Raw genomic sequence first — 15254 nt, 5'->3', positions numbered from 1 at the left:
TAATGCTTTGAAAAGTGAAAACTACGAAGTCTGGTCTCACTGGGCAGCCTCTCTTACTAATGACCAAACCCTCTTCCTTTTGTACACTAAAGTGATCCTTGACCACTCCAGATTCACTGGTCTTCCTCCCTACCAGCTTCTTGCCCCAAAAGCAGCAGAGTCAGTAATGAAGAGCAGAGGAATACCCAGACCCAGCTGAGCAGGGCTACAGGGATGAAGGTATGCATTGCCCATTGCCTGTATCCTGCTTCTCAGAGGAAGCTCAGTCCTGGCATTTTCAGAACATGCACAAACATCCCTCTACACTGGGGAGGCTGGTTAAACACAAGCATACATCCTCTGAAATTATTTTGCATTCCACATAGTCTTTCAAACAAACCACGTCACAAGCACTTTACACAGCTCAAGATCTAAAAACACATTTACAAAGTCAAAAGGTACATAGTCAAGGTAAGTTTGGCTCATAAATAGATAACCTTACATAATTTTTCCAGGATTTAGTATCAGCAAAAACACTTCTGCCATGAAATGAATGGTGGAGTTTGTTATTTTTAAATTCCACTGGGCATAGTTGTGCTGGTTTTATACAAAAAAAGTACTTTCCTGCAATGTTTATACTTAAACATTTCTATAACAAAAATTTAAAAGACAAATGTTCCTTCCAAGTAAAGAAAAACTGACAGCACAAGAATAGTAAGAAATTAGGAAAGTCTATTACTCATTTTTACTCATAATAAAAAACCCTGGATTTTTTTAAAGATAAATAAATTTGTAAGTACTTTCAGAAGGTTCCAAAATCCTCTTAATTAAGGATGAAATAGAGATGGAGATAATTAATGAGATAGATATATCACAAGAGAAATGTTTTGTAATAAGACAATCTTGCTGCAAAGGAGACTTAAACAAGCAGAAGAATTTCCTGCACACCAGCACAACTAGGGCAGTTCTCTCACCACAGGCACTGAAACCTGCAGTGAAATCAATGCTAAATGACCCAGACTTCTTAGACATAGCTGAAGAAATTAATGCCTCCTCACATAAATGAGTGAGGAATGAGCAAATGGCAATGATGTTGTGTATTTAATTTAGAAGCAACCATCAAATGCAATATCCTGAGCTGGCTCACTGTGTGTGAGGGGCTCATTTTCATTTCCTTGTTGTGCCAAGGATAATCTACCTGTTCATATCAATCCACAATATGAGACATCACTTGGGGTCACTGGGAACCTGAGCCTAAATACAATTTAGAAAAAAAAAAAAAAAAAAAGGGAGTGGGGAGGAGTGGGGAAAGGAACAGATATTCTCTCCAGCTCCCAGGCAGATGGCTGTCACAAAGGCTGGAAACACTGGGAGAAAGAAACGGTACAAAAGGAACAGGAATAGTGCTGGAGCACACTGTCTTCAGCTTTATGGGGAGTTAGAGGGAATTTATAGGACAGAGAGCTCCCAAAGCCCTGCAGTGATCAAATGGGGGTGCAGGTGCAGGTCCTTCTGCAAAGCACTCAGTGAGCAAGGTGTGCCTGCAAACAGAACTCCTGGCAAGCCCTCAGGGGACAGCATTAAACCTCTCAGTGGCTGTGGCCTATTACATAACAGAATATATGAGAATCCATCTCCCCCAATGCCCAAGCACTCGCATTTTTCTTAATGCCAGAAAACTAAGGAAACCAAGGAAGTAAAAGGATTCAGCTCTCGCTTCAAGTAAATCTTCTCAAGTAATGCATTTTAGCCAGGCATACAGTTTAAAAAAAGCCCTATGTAAAGATGACAAAAAGAACAAGAACGCATCCCTTCCGTTTCTCATCCCTCTATTTATTTATTTCCTGGCAGATGCAGAGAAGTGCTGAAGCAGCAGCTCTCTTGGCTGGTGGAAGCCGCCAGCTGGAAACTCGGGGAACAAAGAGCAGTGCAGGTGGAGCCTTGTGGGAAGAGATGGGGGAGCAGAGAGGGGCACAAAAATAGCGACACAGAGCAGAGAGGGAGACATTCGCCTGCCCCTCTGCTCTTCCCCACTCACTGCTACAGTGGGTTTTAAATGCTATTTGACAGTAATTTTTAACCTCATGCCCACAACACTCTTTAGAATCACAGAATCATTTAGGTTGGAAAAGACCCTAACTGAGTCCAGCTGTTAATCCAGCACTGCTCCAGAGACAGTGACTTGACTTCCCTGGGCAGCCAACATCAGTCAAGGAGTTGTCTTCGAGCAGCAGAACCAATAAACCCCAACTTTCTCTAGACCCTTGTCTTGAGGTGATATTCCTATAGGGATTGGGCTTATTTCCTTTGGGAATGTTCCTCTCAGCAGCATAATTAATAGGCTTTTCTTTCACCAGATGACTTAAGACTTCCACATAACTCTTAGGTACTCTTCAAAGTCTCTAAATTTAGCTGAAATTTTGCTGAAATTTTGCTGAAATAGTTAACACATTCAGAAGTTATTACAGGCCTGAATTAATAGCATCATTGCACAAGCCTCACCTCTTTCGAAAATCAGACCAAAGAAACCTCAGCCCAGGAAATTGACAAATTTTAGATTACAGTAAGAAAGGTGAAGTAGAATAAGTAGTAATAACTTTTTTTTTTTTTTTCTGAAAGCACACAGCTATGTAGGAAATGGCAAAACCTTTCAGAAATATAGGTTTGTGGTTAGTCATACAGTGATAACACACAGACCATTAGTTGATAGGTCACTGCTAGCAGGAGATAAAATCTTGAATTGAATAAAGAACAGGGTGACATGTTAAGCCAGCCCCTAAGGTGAAACCAGATGAGGGATGCCTTTTCTGCAGCACACATTGCACATTCAGAAACTCAAAGGTGTCTTCAGCCATCTGACCATTTAATGGTTAATGAGACTGATGAGTGTTCACACAAGGATATAAATAGCCTTCACATTCTCCTTGCAACCTTGGTAATAAATGAGCCACTGCTGCTACAGAGGGGTAAACTGAATATTCTATTGCAAATAAGTACTTCTAGCATTGAGCTTGCAGCAGTTCTAGATAGACCACAAGAAAAGGGGAACTCAACAGAGAGCAAGACTATCATTAAAGCATTGACAGACAATTCTAACAGAATAGAAACATCAGCAGCAGAGCAAAAAAAACATTTTACATGACATAGTACTGAAAAGCCATTTGAAGTTAAACTTTTTTTTAGGTGTTAAGTTTGGGAAGAGGTCCACTATGGCAATGTGTATTACCTTATGCTTCAAACACACCTTTCCTTGGAACTACACAACTCCATTATGCTCTTTCATTATAAAACTATGGCCCTGGCCACCTTAGAGCAATGGTGAAATGCTTTTGAAATAGCTTAATATTCTTCTACAAAGGAAAATTTCTGTACAATCTTTCCCCTAAAGTGTAATCAGGAAGCAAAGCAGAATTTCAGGTATTTAAAGTTGGCCCAAATAATTTCACTGCTCCAAATAAAGTCTTTATCTGTAGAGTCCCATATGACCCAAGCCATTCAATGAGACAGTGCTGGGAAAACTGCAGAAATGCTTTTCTGGGCCAATGCAAATTTGATCATAGGATGGTCCTACAACTCCCAATTTAGGGGCCTAAATATTACCAGGATTCTCCATATGGATGGGAAACAGGAACACATAAAGCTAGACAGTACTACTCATCCACTTTCTTAAATGTATTTCACATCTACAGCTCCTGACACATCATTTCTCTTTCTTTTCATTAAAATGTGAAACACCAATGTTTTGAAACTTAACTTGACCTTACTAGAAGGACTATAAAAGTACTGTGGTGCTCAGCTATTAATTAGATGGTGACTTATATGTGCACTCACATATTGCCAAATAATTTAAACTATATAGTAAGGATAAAAGAAAAAAAAAAAAAGAAAAAATATTCACAAATGCCTCTTTTACTTTTGCCCTTCTGCAAGTCTCCCTCACTTAAGGTCCATCCTTCAGTACCTGAACAGAAGACCTTCATTCCATTTCCAGAGTAATCTCATTGTTGCAGGATTTAAATTCAGTAGTTATACTGAATACAGAGTGCCTTGCTAGGCTTAACTAAAGCTTTACCTCTTGCACACTTCCCCTGCAATCAAACATATGCATAGTAAGTAATGCAATCTAAAAACAGCTAATGAGTATTTCCTATGGAAAAATACTCCTTTGGAGAATATACTCCTCAAGGACAGTCCTGATTTAGACTAGATCAAATAAAAGATATAATTACTATAATACAGCTGTGGGTGGAGGAGGGGGAGGAGAGAGGGAGAAAGAAAATAAGGGACTGATAACTTGATGTAAATAACACTAAGAATTATTTTCCTGCTGACATCAGTACTGCCCAATGCTGCTCTTTCTTTTTCTGCAACATTTGCTCTGGCCAGTGAACCTGGTACCTGTCAGGCTGCGAGGCAGCAGGTGCTGCAACATAGTCAACCCCAGGGCTCCCCATCCTGGTTCCTTCCTCTCACAACACTCAAAGCATGTTTTGACAGATACGACTTCACAGATGTATTATTTTAGAGGTACACTGTATCTCCAGAATGATAATATAGTGCTGTTTTTAAATAGAAGTCCATGGCTAAGCGAGGGTATTAGCAGGGTACAATACAACTGCAAAAAACCCCAAGCATAACTATTTGTTACAGGGGTACATCTCCATCATACATCTAAGGCACAGAAAACAGAAAGCTGAGGCTCTCTTCATTCCTAACCCTGGCAGCACCTCGTGAAAAACTCAACCTAAAAACTGGCTAAGATTTTGGTTCCAAAACTGGGGTTGTTTGGGGGAATTTTGAGGGGTTGTTTATTTGTTTTGTGGTTTGGTGCTTCTCTTGCTGTTGCCAGGCTTTCCAAGAGATTACCCAAAGACTCTAGGAAGCTTCAGATCTCAGCAGAGTTTTAAACGTTATGTTATCTCTCTTTAAAGGTCACTGGGTTCTAGCCTGTTTCATCTTCCTTCTGCAGCAGATATTTATATTTATAACCTGCTCATCACCATGATACCTAAAGCAGCTAATAAAAACCAGAAACAAGCAGCTTCCTGGACCCTGCCTTTTGTTACTCAACAACAGAGAGCAGCTGTTAACAAAATAATTGGGTTTTATTTATTTTTGCCTCCTGATCTCCTCCCAAAGAGAAGTCCCAATACACACTGGCCACCAGGATGACTCCTTCAGGCTCCCTCAATCTCTTTCACATCCACTGCTTGCAATGACATTCACTGCTGTCCTGCTTCTACTCATCTCCCTCAGCCTCAGATGAGGTCTTTGTTTATACATTCTTAAAAGGGAAAACTTGTTTCAGCCTATCTACTCTTTATGCTTCCAACCAGCACCATAAGGGATCTCCTTATGTGCACCAGAAGCACAAAAAGCTGCTGGGATGCATGAATTTCACAAGTACCAAACCCAGAAAGGAACCCAGCCAGTAACCCAGACATCAGCCCACCATGACCCACAGAAATGTACTACCTGCTCTGGAATAGGCTTGCTTCTCTTTCTCATGCTTCTTTGAAAGGGTATTACCATATATTAGGTCCAAAGGAAAATTTGTTTCCATTAATACCGAAATCAGAGTTTACAAAAGAGACAGCCTGAAGGCAGGGGACATGTCCATGTTAGCTAAATAGGAGAACACTTCTAGCAGCTACAACTATCTAGGTCTTCTACAACCTTCAGCAAGAATAGAGGATAAGCTCATTCTTCAGAGGTTTAAATATTTGTTTCTTGCTTATCAGAATGAGTTATGGACAATGCTGCATGGCAGATCTGACAGCTGGTGTCTCCCTCACCCCAAAAGCAGGGGCAGAAATCATTTAAAGTTGCAAAAACCACTGGAGTTAATATCCAGGAAGCAGCAAACACTGCATGCAAAAGGTGAGAAATCCTCCCCAGCTAGATGGTAGCCACCAGATCCAGTCATCTTGAACCAGACAAAATGAAAATACTGCAACATCTTGAATCTTCTCCTGAAAAAAAAACCCAAACCAATTCCAATTAACTGGATTCCAATAAACTTTTCAAATTTCTACCAGGAAATGAAATGGGTTCTTTCCAGGTCACCTTAACACAAAGGAACCATAGAGCCCCATGGAAGCTGTTGTTTTGATGTTTCACACCTTTGTGGCTCCTCAGCAGGCGACATCTCTGAGGCACCACAGTCTCCCCTCTGAACAGGCTCTGCCTGGCCACCACCACTTTACCTGTAAGGGCAGAATTAGTGTAAGGAACAGAAAGGAACTAGAGGTGATGCACACGAACAACCTCTTTCCCAAAATTCATGTGCTTAAGGTGTCACAATGCTTCAACATCCAAGCAGTTCAAAACAAAGGGTTTTGATTTAATTCAACAAATTACAAGTTTTTTAACATTTCCAAAGCAACTTCTCGTGCAAACATTATTAAATTTTCCCTAGAAGACAGGAACAAATTCTGGCATTTCCCATAAAAATGCAGTTCTGGGTTTTGTTCTGCTCTCAGACAAAATGAGACTTAACTAATACACAAGTAAACAGAAATTCTGTGACACATTATGCCTTTTTGCCACAAACAAATTTCTTACAGACATATCTCCTACTCCATCACTTTTTTTTTTTCAAATGAGCTTCTTTCTTCCACAGTTACTGTTATGTGACTTTTGGACTGGCTACCCCAATAAAACCTTGATGTTTCCTGTACCCCTCCTGTTTTATCATATTTGGCATGTTTCCTGAGTTCACTTCCCTACTGCTTACAACTACAGCGGGTCCTTTTAAAGACAATGCAGAAACACACAAAACATTTACTTCTACAGCTGTGCAGTTGTCTTAATCAATAACATGTATTAAATCCCTTCTTTAGTTGACAGTTATGGACTACTTTTATAAGATTGAAGAGTTGTCACAAGTTTTCTTAAGTGAAGGTGTGCCCTTGTTGCTAATTCCATTGCACATGGTGTATGCTGAAGACACTTCCTGCCCTTCCTTGATCTTATATCCCATTTACCTCTACCTGGAATCAACACATCTTTTGGAAAAGCAGGTTAAATTTTCTCTCTTCCACACCACTAAACAAAACACTAAAATTATCACAATTCCACCCAACACGATTGCACCTTATGTGCAGAAATGCATCCTTCTGTCAGTGAGAATCTACTTGTTTGTGTCCAAACCAAACGTTTGTCCTTGATTCAGCAAAAGAGCACAGGATTTCAAAACAGCAACACTGTCAAACACTACACTGTCTCCTGTGCCTGTGCACAGTATGTCAGCATTTATGGCACATTTCCTACCACAATTTGTATTTGCAATTCTATCTGTACACAGTAAAGGAAAAGCAGCCTATGGCTATTAAAATACACAGATGTTCTTATAAAAAAAAAAATAAATACATACAGAATCACACAATTGAGTTTTGGCCTCCCTCCCCTTTTATTCTTATTTTTGGCATTTGGGATCTCAAAGTACTTCACCTCTTACTGTTTCACTGCTGTTACTGTTCACAACAAAATAATTCTGACTCTCTTTGTTAGCCCACAGCAGTCACCCTGTTTTGCAAATGATTAGACACATTGTTTTGTTCCCAATACCATCATCTTGGCTTCCATAGGACATCATTGTGTAAATTATGCCAGAAGTAAATAATGCATGAAATGTGAAATGTTGCATATGCCAAAGCTGATCTAATGTTTCTCGGTGTGGAAAGAGACTTTAAGAAAAAGAAACTATTAAAAAAAAAAAGTGCATTCATTTGAAAGGCTCACACCAAAAAACCACTTGAAATTTATAATCATCATAATAAAGTAATGCTACAGATATTTGCTATCAGAAGTAGAATTCAGCTTCATGACTCAGAGTGAGCAAGCAGACACCATGGGCCATGTTCAGACAGTTTGAATTCAAGCTCAGCCAAGCATTTCCCATTAGCCAACACTAAACCTTCAGTGCCACCAAGGCAGTGGGAATTATGAGGCCCAAATCCAGCACTTTATTATGGCTTGGCCCAAAGGAGCATCTCCCCACCACTTCCTGACAGTGAAGGGGACCAACCCAGTCTTGCATGTTCATACTGGGGGACTACACAGGTGCAGGGCTAAAATACTAGAACCAATATTTGCAGCTTTTTTGGATGGGGGAAATACTGCAGGGCAGAAAAAAATCCTACAGACATAAAAAGTAAAGCAGAAGAAAACACTGAAGATGTGCTCTGGTAGTCAAGCTATCAGAAGCTACTCAGATCCCCCATTTTTTGCAGTGCTGAACTTGGGGCACTGCTGTAGCTCTGCTCAGCAATGTGTGCTCCTTGTAAAGGCCTGCATGGCCCAAACAGGCACAGGAGATAATTGGAACCACACTGTGTAACCTCAGAGTGGTTCTCAGCAGCCTGCTCCAGACCAGAGAGTGCCAGGGCACAGAGGAGCACCTTCAACACCCCTGCAACACCTTCAACACCTCTTCAACACCTTCAACACCCCTCTGCAAATGTCCCACCCAGTCTGAAGCAACTGGCAGCACCAGGTGTCTGAACTGCAGTGCTTGCAGGGCAGGTTCATGGGAAAAATAAGCTACTTAAAGCATTATTTAAGTCCAAAGAGGTAAGAGCTTAATTTCACACTTATCTAGATAAAGACCTGTCTTGTTAGTTGGTCATCATTAAAACAAGACTCTTATGTTTACAAAAAAAAATTACTGTAACATTTTGGCTCTTACCACAAAGTAATAATTTAAAATATATTTGCACAACCACATCACCTAATAAACATCTAAATACTTATTTTATAATAAGAATTCATTTAATTATTTTATTATTTTATTATAAGAATTAATTTAATTCTTAATTATAATACGAAATTTGCTCCATTATAATTGTTAATAAGAGACACACCTACTTGTGTGGGTATGTATGACATATGCAAAGTTAAATTTAGCTGAAAACTGGAATTCATTTAAAAATACGTCTTCATCTGCTGAAAAACCAAAAGCTACGCATTTCTCATATATACAAAGATTTGGAACTTTATAAACACATTTTGCCTTTCAAACACATTGATAAATGAAGTAAATATAATTTGCAGTTAATGATTTAGTTGATGATTTCTGGTCCCTATCTCCTACCAGGTCACAGAATGGATCTCATCCCACCACAACTTTCCACCTCGTCATCCTATCTAAAAGGCAGGAATAGAAAATAAAAGTGAAATTTAAAAAAATTACAACCAAAAATAAGTTATTCCCTACAGAGTTCCCAGTTTTATGTAGTGTCACCCAATAATGCTGCTGAATACAATGGATAAAGAAAATATTCCCTCTGTTCAGGAAGAGGGGATTGCTATATGCCCACAGCTGATTTTCCACTCCAGCAACCTTTTCTAGTTAATTATCCACTAACTCAGCTGTTAAACTGTTTGACTGTCTCAAAAGTTGAACTAGCACATATGGCTCATTAAAGTTTTATTTTACCATACTGTTGGTATGTTCAGAAGTTAATACATCAAAGAATCTTGCTTTACAAATATTATATCAGATGTATTTCTCATATCATAGTATTTTAAATAGGTCATTTATCCTGATTCCTTGCTTAAGAAATGTTTGTTCCATCTCTGTAAATTCATTTTTCAGCTCAGCTAAATTCATATTTTCAGACTTTGTACTATCCCTCTTTCACAGGGGTTGTTGAGCCAAATTCAGCCACTGAAGTGAATTGTGTTCAACATCTCCTTTGCAAAACAGACTGTGGCAACACCATCAATCTGTGTATAAACATCACAGTACTGACAGCAGAGTGCTGTAGAGATACACAAGACTAGAAGAGGTTATACTCAACTGTTTGGTGAACCCCACTGCACCTATGTAAGTACCATGACAAAACCACTTACTGAAACACAAAAATGAAAACCATTCTTCATTGTCCCCACCTCATACTGCAGCAACCTCTCATGAAAAAAGTTAACTCTTTTTCACCCCAGTGGATCTTCTTCCCTCACCCCTTTTGTGTTATTTGAAGTCACTGGACAGCAAAGCATTATTTTCTTGGCATATTCAATAATTAATTGACACTTGGCTGTTATGAGTGTTAATTACTGAAGGCTGCAGGCCCTGAGCATCCCACTGGATGTCTGTGACAAGCAGGTCCAAGAGTCTGTTTTACAGTGTGATTTGAAACACACTTGGAAGGAATGGCTTCTACAAATCATGTACTGTGTATGTCAACACTGAGGCAGTCAAAACTACTAATCTTGTGTAAGCAGCAACTATGAAGTGAGAGTTTACATCATAAAAAATAGTTTCAAGATGTATTAAGATCATCATTTTATATTTTTTTATGGAACACATCAGCAAGATAGCTCCAGGTTAAGTTTTACCCTTTAGTTTGTTACTAGTTAGAAATTTTCTCATTAACAATACCGCTGCAGCTTTTACATCTGGGTTTTTATTTTCCTACTTACATAAACACAAGTTTGCTTGTGATTCTAGAAAGGCAATGACAACTCAGGAGATTGTGGTCAGAAACACTGACGCTGAAATGTCAGTTTCCCTTTGCTCCTCTTGCTGCAGTGCTTACATGGTGATGTACCAGGCTTTTTCCTGACCCAAAGACGTCAGTAGGATGCAACTTCTCTCTAACACCACTTTTTTATGGATCAACTGTTCACTCAGCAAAATCACACAGCCAGCACAAACATAATGCCACGTTCTGTCAACAGCTGCAGCAGAGGGAACTTGGTTTTTGTAAAGTAACACTGAGTCCAGACTTTCCTCACTCAAACAGCTCACATTGTAGCTGCCACAGCTCTTTTTCCTTTCTGCCTGTTCGAAGCAGACTGTTAGTTCCACCCCAGCTATCATGCAGGTAATAACTTATACTTGGGGAATGAAGAAAAACAAATTTCAGAAAGCCAATCCCTCCTGGCATTTTTCCAAAGAAATATCAACTTAACCATTTTTTTTTTAGCCTATTCACACTTCTGCTTTTTGAACATAATACAGTTAAAGTGTAGAGTTGTAGCGATAGAGACAAGGCACAATAAACACAAGTTAACTCACGAAGTCTGTGGAAGACAAGCACGACCGTTCGTCTGTGTTCCCTATTCACAGAGCTGGAAGGAGAGTCCCAGCTAAAAAATGCAGTGCCTGTACAGCTCCAGCATCACACAATTAGTACTTGTCATCCTTGGAGCTCAAAATAACACAGTGTGTTCGTTTGCAGAGGAAAGAATGCGTTTTCTTAAGAAAATTGGATCTCTGTACTGATAGTGCCAAGTCCACCAATAAGATTAGGGTTTATAAAAGTGAGAATTAAAGATACTGTCAGACAACCAAGCGAGAATTAATAAGTTGGAAACGAATGAAAAGAAATATGCATTTTAGTGTAAATATTGAGTCCAATTCTGCTCCTCAATTTCTTAAGACAAAATATTCAGAGACAATAGTAATGTCAACAGACAGTAAAACTAGCACAAGGTACCTTGCCTTTGCTGATCAGAGGGCAGTGACTCTGTAAAGCATCATTTTATCTGAGATGCCTGCAGACATCAGCCCCCTGTTAGTTGGCAGCCACCACAGGCACACTTGGGGTCCCAGACTCAAGCAGCCGAGGCTGAATGTCCTTGCTGGTGGCCAGCTCCAAAACAGGGTCACAAATCAGCTGCCCCCAATGAGACTGGGCAAACCAGACGCTGTCAGCACCTGGCACAGCTGTCAGTGTGGGGTACTGACATCCAGTGCACTTGGGGAGCATAATCCAACAGATCTAACAAGGAATAGACCCAAACCCCCAGAGAGTTTGCCCACATGGCCACACAGACCTGCTTTAGTAATCCACTGATGACCAACAGTGGTGCCTCCTGCCTTCCTCCCACACCTCTGCCTGCTGTTTCCCCTCATTAGAAGGGTTACTGATACTGATCTATGTAACAAAGCATGATGTAGGATCATTGACTTTGTGAGCCCAATGTGTTCAAAACATTTACTTTTTTCAATTTTTTTTTCTTTGTAGAAATTCAGTTCTTTTCTCCTTTGTTAGGAGCCTAAACCATAGGGAACACCATTTTCAACCTAATCAACACATTTGCATTCATATAAATCCAGCAGATGCTGTTGAATTTCTTCTCATTCTGACAGTCTGCGTAAGTGCCTGGTGCATGACCAGTCTGCTCCTTCTCCTTCAACATAAATATTGTAAAAAATAAAAACAACCCAGGACAGACCTTTCAGGCAAATAATTGCAAACATTTTGCAGAGTTACTTTAAATGCCCCTGGTAAAAGATCTGCCATAGGTTTTGTTCAAGTCTAAATGCAATCTTAATAGCTCTGCCTTTAACCAAACAATATGTCTAGCCAAAGACTTCCAGTACACTGGGGAGGTATGATTATACCACGCTGTTCTGTCCCTGTCATGCCCTTCTCTGTCCTGTGAAGTGTCTGACATTTTTAATTTTAGTGCTAACTGCAACCTTTTTTCCAGAACTGAAATAACTTGCTGAGTTCATTGTTCGATCCTGTCTGTAAGTAAAGCAAAATCAGTACAAGCTCAGCTGAGCCCTACTGCCCAGCAGAATTGCTGCTTTTAATGAGCCTGGGTGTAATGAATCTGTGTTCAATCACTTCATTCTTAGCAAGACCCAGCACTCTCGGGTGCACGCCATCTGCTCCGACTGACCCGGCTGCTCTTGGATTTTTTCCATCTATTCCAGCATTTCCTCTTCGGCCACATGCTCTGGCATTCCCTACCTGCTCTCTGTTACCTAGCCTATTTCATCCATGTGACTTCTTGGATTAACCAGCTAACCTTTAAACCAAACCAGAGCCTTGTCTGTTTGCTGTCTGAGAGCACCCACCACTGCTTTTCCCCTAGGAACTGACATCCCAAAGGGCACTACTCCAGCCAGGATGCACCCACTGATTTTTGTCTTAACAGCAAACCCTGCCATTACAGGTAAGGAAGCGGAGGCAGATTTCCTGTGATGCTTGTGAGCATCATCCTGATGAGTAATAAATCTCAATCAAAGAGTATAAGGAAAAGCTCCTTCCTTCTCAAAGATTTATCCCACTTATTTATCCCACAAGTACAACTGAAGACAACAGCTCAGGTTTGAGACTGCCACAGCACTAAATGTCACTTCTGGAAGCATCCTGATTTGGAAAACCACTCCTCAATGAATGCTTTGAGAATAAAAAGCTGCAAATTGCACATTGCTTACAAAACCATCCATAACTGTCTCTTGCTATACCCATGCAAGGCCAGAGAACTGTGTTAAGTACCTTCTGGACTGTGCTGGCTCTGCTTAGTAGAAATCCAGAATTGGTTTCCAAACCAAATCTCCCCATTTCTGACATGAATAAACTCAGCATGACCATTTCTCAGTCAGTCAGTAGGGATGCTGCCTGTATACAAAGCAGTAAAAGTGACAGATGGGGATTTTGAAAAGCATTAAAAAAGACCAAAAAATGTTCATACTCAAAAATTATTTCAAAGAAAGCATTTTATCTTAACCCAAATGAGCTGTCTTGGCCTAAAATAGGTGTTCCCTGTACTAGCAGAAAATGAATACCAGGAATCTCTGTGTATTGCTCCCCTAACTGATAGAACAGTAGGATTTTTTAATGGGAAAATATTCAATTGCATTTTTGGAATCTAGTAAGACGAAACATCAGAAAAATATCTCAAATAACATTGTGGGATTTTCCCTATTAAAATATCCCCATTTGCAATTTATTCTTTTTAACTCATTCCATTAATTCATTTTTCCTGAAGTCTCAGTAAATGTAAGAATACCTGACAGGGGTGGGTTCTGAGGACAGGCACACCAGCAGAAGAGCAGAATGCCACTGTGATTAGTGCCCTATAAACATGAGGGGGAGGGAAGGAAGGAAAAAGAAAAACAGACCCAGATCCCGCAGGACTTATTATCTGAATATTCCTGAAGCCAATTACAGACTTCTTTGCCAGTAATGTTCTCACCACAGCATAAATATACCTGGAAATAATAGTTTAAAAAAATCCTTGAATGTCAAAACCAACCAACCAACAAATCCAAAAACAAAATCCCCAAAACCAAACCAAAATCAATACCTGACCCTTTTCCAGGCTTAAATCGCACATTAGTACCAAAGCAACCCTGAAAACAAACTATGATAATAACAAAATGATAAATTTCACTTAAATGATAGGGTAAGAAACTACATAGCTAAAATATGAGGGTTTTTTCCATACTTTGAAAAATTAAGTGGCTATTTAGATAAGCCTTTTTATTTGAAATTAAATGTCCTGTTCTTCCTCTTCGCAAAAAGAGGAAAGAGGAAGAACACTCCTGGTGCTGGATCTGTGCGAAATCTCTACTTTCACTACTCCCTTCACCTGCAAGACCAAGGTCACACTGTGGCTCAATACAAGGCAGTAATATAGTGCTTGGTAAGATTTTTGTTTAACTGAACTGGTAAAGAGCACAAATAGGAAGAAAAATATCCTTGAAACACCACAATTTTCATTCAGAATCCCCTGTGCAATACGAATTTATATAACCCATTTTGAGATGAGCTGCCAGCTACCAGGACAGCAGCAGAGCTCAGTACCTTTGGGCAGTGCCTAGGTACCTGATTTCTATTTCATTGTAACTTTTTCCTGCTTGATCAGTAAAAGCTACTGAAGAACTAAATTCCTGGAAATAAAAGTTAAATTAATAAATAAATAAACAATCAGTAATCTTCTATCTCTGTTCAGGAAGTATGAGGTAACTACAGTGTGTTAGTTAAATTACCAATCCGCAGGTGGAGAGGACCCAAGTCCGGTTCCTCCCTGTTCCTGGAAACTGGCTGGCACAAGCTTTCTGCCACCCCGGACAAGCTTTCCCTCAAAAGGCAGGAGGGCTCTGTGTTGCGGTGTGAAGTCAGGAATAATTCCAATAGCTCTGCCCCATGGCCCCTGTTGGGGACACTTTGGGGCTCTGCTGCTCTTACCAGGGAGAGCCCCGCACTTCGCACCCTCGATTCGCGCTCAAGAACTGACAGAAAACACCGCAACATCATTTTACCCGCGGACTTTTTATCCGCTGAAACAACATTTAGGAAAGAGCCTTCAGTGGCAAATCAGGAATTTAGCACATGGCACGTCCTTTCATACAACTGCTTTTACGACTTTCGGGGCCTTTTTGAGAAAGGCGACGGCACCACCGACCTGACAGGGAGAGCCCGCGTGAGCGCAGCCCGGCACAGGGCGGCACCGAGGGGCACGGCCGGCCCTCAGAACCCCTCGGAACCGCGGAGCGCTGCCCCGGCACTGCCAGCGCCTGTCGGGAG

The 15254-nt window shown here is 40.4% G+C and overlaps 1 protein-coding gene across 1 annotated transcript in view; it reads right to left on the bottom strand.

Annotated features, from left to right (window-relative positions):
* The window catches only part of REPS2 (RALBP1 associated Eps domain containing 2), a 90932-nt gene that overhangs the window by 75230 nt on the left and 448 nt on the right, over nucleotides 1–15254 (bottom strand). The window lies entirely within an intron of this gene.

This window comes from Melospiza georgiana, chromosome 2 (assembly GCF_028018845.1).
Source record: "Melospiza georgiana isolate bMelGeo1 chromosome 2, bMelGeo1.pri, whole genome shotgun sequence".
In the NCBI taxonomy this organism is placed as follows: Eukaryota; Metazoa; Chordata; class Aves; order Passeriformes; family Passerellidae; genus Melospiza; species Melospiza georgiana.
Note: the sequence above shows the minus strand (reverse complement) of the source record. Positions and strands in the feature narration are given on the sequence as shown.